Source organism: Podarcis erhardii, assembly GCF_964252035.2.
Source record: "Podarcis erhardii genome assembly, chromosome: 4".
Classification (NCBI taxonomy): domain Eukaryota; kingdom Metazoa; phylum Chordata; class Lepidosauria; order Squamata; family Lacertidae; genus Podarcis; species Podarcis erhardii.
The window spans coordinates 92,440,419-92,449,427 of record NC_138508.1 but is presented as its reverse complement, the minus strand read 5'-3'; positions in this window follow the sequence as shown (position 1 = coordinate 92,449,427).

Below are 9,009 nucleotides of genomic sequence, written 5' to 3'. Positions count from 1 at the left end.
AGCAGGGGAACTCAGCATATTCTGATGACACTCAGCTCTCCTTCTCCTTTAGGTGAGGCAGTAGAAAAGCTGGATCTTGCCTCAATAATGGACTGGATGAGAGCCAACAAACTGAAACGCAATCTCCATTAGATTGAGGCACTGATCGTGGGTGGTTCCCTAGACCAGATAGCTGGGAGGTTGCCTGCTCTTGGTGGGGTTCCACTTCCTCTGACGGAGCAGGTTCGTAGCTTGGGGATAATCCTGGATCCTTTGCTGTCACTGGAGTGCCTTACATCAGCTTCAGCTGCTGGCCCACCTGTGCCCTTATCTGGACAGGGATAGCCTAACTTCTGTCATCTATGCTTTGGCAACCTCAAGTTTAGATTACTGCGATGGGTTGCTTAGGATACAAGCTGCCTCTGAAGACAGTTCAGAAATTTCAGCTAGTGCAAAATTCAGTGGCCAGGTTGCTCACTGGGCAAGACGGTTTGAGCATGTTACACCGATCCTATTCTGACTGCACTGGCTACCAAGTAGTTTCCAGGCCCAATTCAAAGTGCTGGTTTTGACCTCTAAAGTCTTAAATGGCTCAGGACTGCCCCCCCAAGGACCGCCACTCATATTGGGAAGCAAAGATAGTGAACAGCAAGTAAGAAAATGCTCAGAAATGAGAGCAGCTGGGGGAAAGTAAAAGAGGAGAGTGGCTGATGGATGGATGGGTGTGTACACGAAAAAATGTGCTGAGTATGAATGGGATGGTTGAATGGATCGGTGTGAATGGCCTTGCCCATCACTGCCTTTGGTCCTGACCTCTCCTGGCATGCAGCACTGAAATTATGACCCAAATTAGAATGTGGGCCTCTGACTGGAAAAAGTTCCTCACTTCTGCCCTAACCTTTGAAAGTTATTTAAAACCAGAACTTTGAGTTGAGTCCAGTAGCAGTTCTGCTTGCTTCATTTTTCATGTTCTTTAAAAATAACAAATAAAATCAAACACACTTCACTTAAATTGAGACAGGAACATTTTTTGCAGGACAAAGCAGAAACCTCAGCAACGGGAAATATTTTTTCTTAGAACGGGTATTCAGCCACCAGCCAACCTAAAAAGGCAAGGTAAAAGGAGACTGAGTAGCTTAGGTTAAAGCACTTCCCTTTGGCTGCTATTTCAGTGCACACCAAGTCTCGCAACAGAAGCTAGCAGACAGGATAAAGCCCCCTGAGGCTCTTAAACAGCATCCAAATCAGTGTCCAGAATGAAGATAAATACCACACAATTTAACATTAGCTTCTCTCCCCACCAGCACCCCAGTCTCCTGCATCAAAACACTGCAGTACACAGTGCAATATAAGCGCTTAGCGTATCCCAGGGCATTTTCTTGCAATAAAATCATTATGGAAAGATCGACCTTAAAAGGACAATTGAAAGTCAGCAATAGGGTAAATTAAAAGGGTAAAAAATTAGCCTTGCACATAAATATACCAAGGGGGAGCCGGAGCGCCTCAGGCAGAGTGAACAAAATAGCATAGAATTAAAATAAGAAGGCCTTGCAGTCTTGGAATTTGAATAGATATATGAAACCAGCAGAGAATACTAGTACCTCGGCAAGCTTTTACAAATCCCGAAAAGTAGCTTTAAACAAATAAAAAGATCTTCAAGCAAACTTTTGTTAAAAGTAGCAATTTTATATATCTGAGATTTACAGCCCATGAAAAGGCTAATAGGAATAAGCTAATAGGACTTATTTATCTCATCTAAAACAGTCAATAGTCTCCTCTTCCTTGTTCCTGAAAAAGAAAATTTGGGGATGAAATGGCTGTAAATGAGTTCAACTGAGATGTTACAAATTTGTGTCCGGTTTTCTAAGAAGAGCTGCAACCAAAATGTTCAGCCATTGAAGAGAATGTAGGATTGCCTGCACAGATAGAGATGGAAGTTTCTTTCAATACGAGTTCTCTCTGTTTCTCATTTTTCTGTTCTTAATATAATAAGATACAGTGGTGCCCCGTAAGACGAATGCCTCGCAAGACAAAAAACCCGCTAGATGAAAGGGTTTTCCGTTTTTCGAGGCGCTTCGCAAGACAAATTTCCCTATGGGCTTGCTTTGCAAGACGAAAACGTCTTGCGAGTCTTGCGAGTTTTTTCCCTTTCCCCCCTTTTTCTAAGCCGCTAAGCCGCTAATAGCCGCTTAGCCGCTAAGCCGCTAAGCCTCTAATAGCGCTAATCCGCTAAGCCGCTAATAGGGATGCTTCGCAAGACGAAAAAACCGCTAGACGAAGAGACTCGCGGAACGGATTATTTTCGTCTTGCGAGGCACCACTGTAATGCATTTTTGTATGCTCTTTTCACCAGTACCTTCATTTCATGCATACTTTTCCCTAAAATGTGCATTTTTGTAAATATTATTAGGTTGGAAAATTGCACTGCCAGATTTGGGTGTGTGAGTTTCAAAGGTTAGCTCATGTGTGTTTGGGGTCGTTTGCCCCTAGCAAGCTTCCCACTTATGCATACTGGTGGAAATGGCATTAGGCAGGATCAACATAGCAAAGGAGGCCCCCACGGGAAGGCTGGCAGGGAGAGATATTGGCCATGGCATGCCCTAAACATGGATTAAGACTTCTGCATGGTTGATAACCTTCACCGCAGACACCCAATGGCACCCTGTGTGCCTAGCTTGAACCACACCAGGGCTCAAGACAGGGCAATCCCCATGGGGTTGGGGCATTTTCCAACCCTCACAGAACAGCATTCCATCAGCTGTTCAATGGGATCTTTGTCCTACTGCTATGCCAACCCTGCTTTCTATTGATTTCAAAAAGATTTGGCTTGATTTTTACCCAACGCTGCGTCTTCTCTGATTGTTTCACCACTGCCTCAAGACCCCAAACTGTCCCTGCCGGTCAGGCAGCAGAGGAACCAACCCTCACGGCAGGTTGCCAGGAATGGATAAGACAAGGAAAAGTCCTAATCATCTGGTTTTTATTCAACATTCACAGAGAGAGGCTTGGGAATGCAGACTTTAAACAACAGACTAGAATAATGGCATTGTCCTGAGTGAGTTTCCACCCCCTCGGTCTCTCCCACTTTTTCATGCATCATTGCTACAGGTGCAGAAAAGTGCCCTCTGCTACTTTCAAGGCTCACCAGGTTCCGTGAGTGGGGGGGGGGGCGTCCTGGAATGCTTCTAAAGACACTGTGCCCATCAGCTGTTGCCCCCCCCCCAGTGCTTCTTTTTCTTCCTCTCCCATTATTTTCCAGCTTTCCCCCTCATCTGCCTCTGAGCTGTGATCTCCCTCCAACCCCTGTTGTAATTCTGAACTGTCCTCTTCTTCTCTGGAAGGGTCAGGCTGGTGAGGTGGTCTCCACCATTCCTCCTCTGCCCAGTCGCTGACATCATCAGGGCAAAGCTACCTTTAGAATGCTTCACAATCTTTTCTTTCTTTCTTTCTTTCTTTCTTTCTTTCTTTCTTTCTGTCTGTCTGTCTGTCTGTCTGTCTGTCTGTCTTTGCTTGCTCTTATCACTCTGAATGTAGGGACGTGGGTGGCGCTGTGGTCTAAACCACTGAGCCTCTTGGGCTTGCCGATCAGAAGGTTGGCGGTTCGAATCCCTGCAACAGGGTGAGCTCCCGTTGCTTGGTCCCAGCTCCTGCCAACCTAGCAGTTCGAAAGCATGCCAAAAAGTGCAAGTAGATAAATAGATACCGCTCCAGCAGGAAGGTAAACGGCGTTTCCATGCGCTGCTCTGGTTTTGGTGTTCCAATGCGCCAGAAGTGGCTTAGTCATGCTGGCCACATGACCCGGAAAAACTGTCTGTGGACAAATGGCGGCTCCCTCGGCCTGTAAAGCAAGATGATGCCGCAACCCCAGAGTCATTGGCGACTGGACTTAACTGTCAGGGGTCCTTTACCTTTTTATCACTCTGAATAATTTGGCAATCACAGCAAACGTGTCCATCTTACTACTCCAGCTCATTTATGAACAAATTAAACACACACAAACACACAAACATTTCCCAACAGGGATCCTGGAGACAGAAGGCGAGTGGAGTGCAGCTGCTTTGCTAGTGTGCTGGTCCCAGGGGGCTACCGTGCGGTGTGGTCCGAGTCCGGTCTGAGGTCGCCGGTGTGGTATGGAGGCTGTCCATCAAGGCTGAAACAGGGTCCAAGGCAAGGAGTCAGGAGTGGTCAGGAACTCTGACAGAAGAGCAGGACAGGGTGCTGGCAGGAACAGGTTGCCAACAATGTTGCTCCCGCAACCTGGGACTGGGCTGGCTGGCTTTTATCTGCCCCGAGGCATAGGGCAGTCTCAGTCCACAGGTGACTCGCCTCTGCTGGCCTGGAGGTAAGCACTCCTCCTGCGAGAATTTAGTTCCCTCTGCCTCTCTGCCCTGAGTCTCTGCAGCCCAGGACCCGGAGGCAACTTCACCTTCCCCTGACGGGGCTGAGAGTGGAGCACCTGCAGGCAATGGGTCCTCAATCACCTCCAGAGCCAGAACAGATTCAGCTGGTGTCTGCTCCTGAGGATCCAGCACAGGTGAGGACCCTTCAGGCTCATGCCCCAGTCCCGGCTCAGCTGGTCCTGGAGGCAGGGACTCCTGTGCAGGCTGGGATTCCTCAGGTTCAGCCTCTGAATCTGATTCCCAGGCTATCACAGCTAGCTTCCCAGTAGCTGAGTCACTGTGGTTCTGGGAGAGGGGTCAGGAATGCTTTCAAGGGACACTGAGTCTGTTAGCTGTCTCTCCCCTGGTGCTTCTTCTTCCTGCTGCTCTCCCAATATTTCCCAGCTTCTACCCTCTGAACTATGACCTTCTGCAAACCACTGTTCTTACTCTATACTGTCCATTCCTCCTCAGTCCAGCCCCTGATGCTTGATAAACAGTAGGAGCCCACTTCCTGAGAAGCTAACACAGTGGCTCCACCCTAAATGGTGAGCCACCTCAGTAACCTCACTTCTTGCAAGCTTCCATTGTGAGAACTGTCTATTTATTATTTTCTCTGCTTACTGGCTGGGAAAGGTTCTGGAGAGGCACTTCTGGATAAATAAAATGGCACCAGAACAGATAAACAATGTGCTGAGTATACAAAGCAGCTTCATTTATTCATGTGGTGGGGAGAATTGCTCTTGACACTTTGCTGCTTGAGAAATGTTGTTGAAATGAGCATAAACAGCAATTAATGCATATGTGGCTCAAGGGGAATCTCACCCCACCCAATCCTCAGGGAATTTAATTTTTATTTTATTTTAAGCTCTGATCTTTTTCATGTGACTAAACAGCAGGAATGCTAACTGCATAATACTTGGGGTCATTTTTGCTTGGAAATTAATTATATGAGTGTATAAACTATGCTAAAATGTAGGCAAGTAATTTCTCTCAATTAAATGAAAGATTATTCAGGGACGTGTGAGAACTTGGACCAACTCCTACATTCTATATTTTTGCAAGATATCATGATACATTTAAAGTTCCACTATATTTGTTTCTCTAGCAGGCAACAGTAGAGAGTTTTAACTTTGGAAAACTTACAGCGCATTGCAGAAGTCTTATAAAGCTAAATGCAAGCATATGTATTTCAAAGTTCACATAGCTCTAGGGTAATACGTTATGCAGTTCTATTTACTGCCATAAGATAGTAGTTTATTATGGGTGATTGCTTTTTTCATTTCATTCAGTTGTTATGAAACAGAACGACAGCCGTATAAACTTCCCATAAATCCTCACAATCTGTTTCTTAAGGGAATGTCTGAAGGGAGCATCACTTACCCAGATGTAAGTGAAGGGGGGGGGCACGAAAGAAGAGAACGTTTTGTGTGAGTGACTACTTGAGGAATGCTTTCACCACACAATGCAAAACTTGTGAATAGCAAATATAGACTTTAAACAATAGACCAGAACGATGTGGAAGAAAACAGTTGCAAAATGTTATTTTGTAAGAAAGGTAAACATTGCCGTCTTTATTTTTTCCTAGGCAGATAACATTTCTTGAATACAAAATCAATTCTGCCGAATTTCTGTTTTTTTTATTTTTTATGGGAAGCTAGAAGTCATTAGGATTCCACACTTCAGAATGCTGGAATGTTATGCTGAATCTTTGATAACATAATATGTTTTATGGTATTGTATTTTGTATTTCAAACATTAGCTATATTGCTGTAATTAAAGCTGCTCCTCCCAAAATCACTTAGGGCAGAAATTTGGTAAGGAAAGCACAGGAGATCAGCAGAAATAATGCAAGCTGTGTGGGAACTATCACAAACAGGAGTCACCTAGAACCTGTTCCTACTTAATGGGAAGAGCAATCCAATTTCCCAATTCAACATACTGGAGGGGGCTTGGATAAGGCAGATGTGTCCCTCCCCCCAGTTCTGCAAGGGAAGATCCCACTTCTATGGAGGATCTCACTTCATGCGCTGAAAATGTGGACAGGAAGAAGCTGCTACCAGCACTATCTTAATTCATGAATCCAGTGTAAAGTGCTGAAACAAGGCATTTTGAAAGTGGAGAGGAGGCAGAACTGGGGTGGCCAAGCATCTGCTAGGTCACAGTAGCTCAGAATATGGCCCAAGAGCTGCATGTGGCTCTCAAGATATTTTTGGTGGCCCTCAGCAACATTTGAACACTCCAAAAGGCAAGCAAGGGCCCACAGCCCAGCTCACTAGCTGGCCAGGTCGGGCTCGCTAGTTCTGGGAGGAGGTATATGATTCCCCAGCTGGAATAGGCTGGGAGCAGGTGTGGGTCACATGCATCATCAATCCCAGCAGGCATAGCATAAGAGGGCAGCAGAGCTGAGGTGCTGTGTTTGTTCACTTGCCCATGTCGAAGGACCTTGACGTGGATAGTCAAGGACCTCCATGCGACTGTACTTTGGGCTTAAAGCTGGACTGCATCCTGACTTCAGACTTGGATTGACCCTGAACCTCATTTCCTGACCTTTGGCCTCTGGAGTTTGAATTTTGGACTTTGCTGGTGCTGACTGACCCTTGAATTTTGAACTTGGACTTGGCACAGTGACTGGTTACCAGGTTGGCCAGGATCAGGACATTCAGCAAGAATGGCTACAGTTGAAATAGTAATACATTACATCACATTATTTTGAGTAAGATTGTGATTAGGGGACTTGTGTGGCTGCTCTGCTACTGATGAGCAACTTTGTCTCACTTTCAAAGTGAAATATACTCAGAGTCGCAAAGTGATTTCATGCTCTTTATTCAGCTCATAGTGGTGAGGAGGAATGAATGAGAGTCCCCTCAAAGTATCTGCTTTATATACATTATTTACACATGATTGGCTAATTCTAGAATCCTACTGTAAGCCAATCAGGTTGTGGATTCACTTCTATCTGGAGCATGATTGGGTGGTTCCTGCCAACCAATCATACTGCTGCATTGTTCTAAGACCAATCAGACTGCTGCATTCTGAATCCTATTGTTCTAGGACCAATCAGACTGCTGCCTTTTGGATCCTATTGTTCTAGGACCAATCAGACTGCTGCAGTTTGGATCCTATTCAATTCAGTACATAACACAAAGGTTCTTTGTTTAGAACATACAGATGTGGACCAGACAGACCTTCAAGTAAAAGACTCATTCAAACAGAACTGAAAGGAAACATGGCCACTCTAGTCTCAACTAGTTGTACCTTCTGGTGTTGTAGGGGACCCCACCTGAGAAACCTTTCCCAAGCCCCAAGACTTTTGGTATGTGAACCAGACATGCATCAGATCAGCTCCTTTCCCTGCTATCTGGCCCTTCAACAACTGGATAGACCTACAGTGAAACACAGAATGGGTAGGTGGGTGCCATAACCAGACGCCAAGATGCTAGCAGCAGGCAGATGCAAAACGTATGGTGGCTCTGACATTAATATACAACTGACTCTGAACCTGAGCCACATTATGTTCCAACAAGGGCCGAAGGAGGCAGAGAATCTCTGGGATTTCCTTTTCTGATGCTTTCTGGAAACTCAGAAAAGACACTGCAGAAATAGAGTATTATTAAATTAATCAGCTTATACTTAATTTAATCATGCTAGTAAATTTTAACGTGTGTTTTATTGTGGGGAAAATTATTTGACTGCATTCTTGGCAGCCAATATAATTAAAACTAAAAGTATATCATTGAGACACAGCTCAGACCAGAGACGAGTGGTTCCTAAAATAAAACCAAGGGCATTTTGTTTCCACGTCTCATTGCAAATGCATTGGCAAATTTATAGTCACAGGCACACAAAAATGTTATACTCAGGACTTTAACTTCCTTAAAAAAAAAAAAAAAGCCCCATTAGTTCTGGTTTTTTAACTCAGAAGCTGGGAGATGGGAAAATAAAATTAGATTCCATCTTCTTCAAATTACCTATTGATTTAATGTGTCACATTATCAAAAGGAACTAAAAATAAAAGTGCATTGCAAAAATTACTGCACTGAGTACATAAGGGGGGGGAAAGCCTAGGCTGTTCCAAAAAGGGGTTCACAGCAACTCCAGAACTGAAGTCACTGCTTCCAAATATTCCTTCTGTTCTGAGTTGATAAGGCACATCTACTAATTCATAAAAGTTGCTGTAGTCTTGCCTCCTCCTTCCCCTCTGTTTTCTCCCCTGCAACCCCTCTTAATAGAATCTTTCATCACACACAGCAGCTGTAGGGACTTCTTCAAAACCCCAACATTTAAAAATTAGATTACATGCCAAAATCTTATTTTAGTATTGTTTTTCTTGCCAGAATTCCTGGGTCTTATACTAGCAGGAACACTTCAAGAAATGAATGGCCGTTGTAACAGGCAAATATGGCAAGAAAAACCCATGCTCATTTTTTTAAAGCCCCCAAAAGAGAGGTATAAAATAATTGCCCCAATCCAGCTAAGGAGATTTACAGGTTAAAAGCAGGCTTTTAGGAGCATATCATTCCTGGATTGAGAAGTATAGATATTCAGCAAATGGGCTCTGAGATACACTGCCAAATGTGTATCCAAGTAGAGATTGATCCTGAGGAAAATTCCAGTGGGCACCTCCTATTCACATTCTTGCACAATGAGT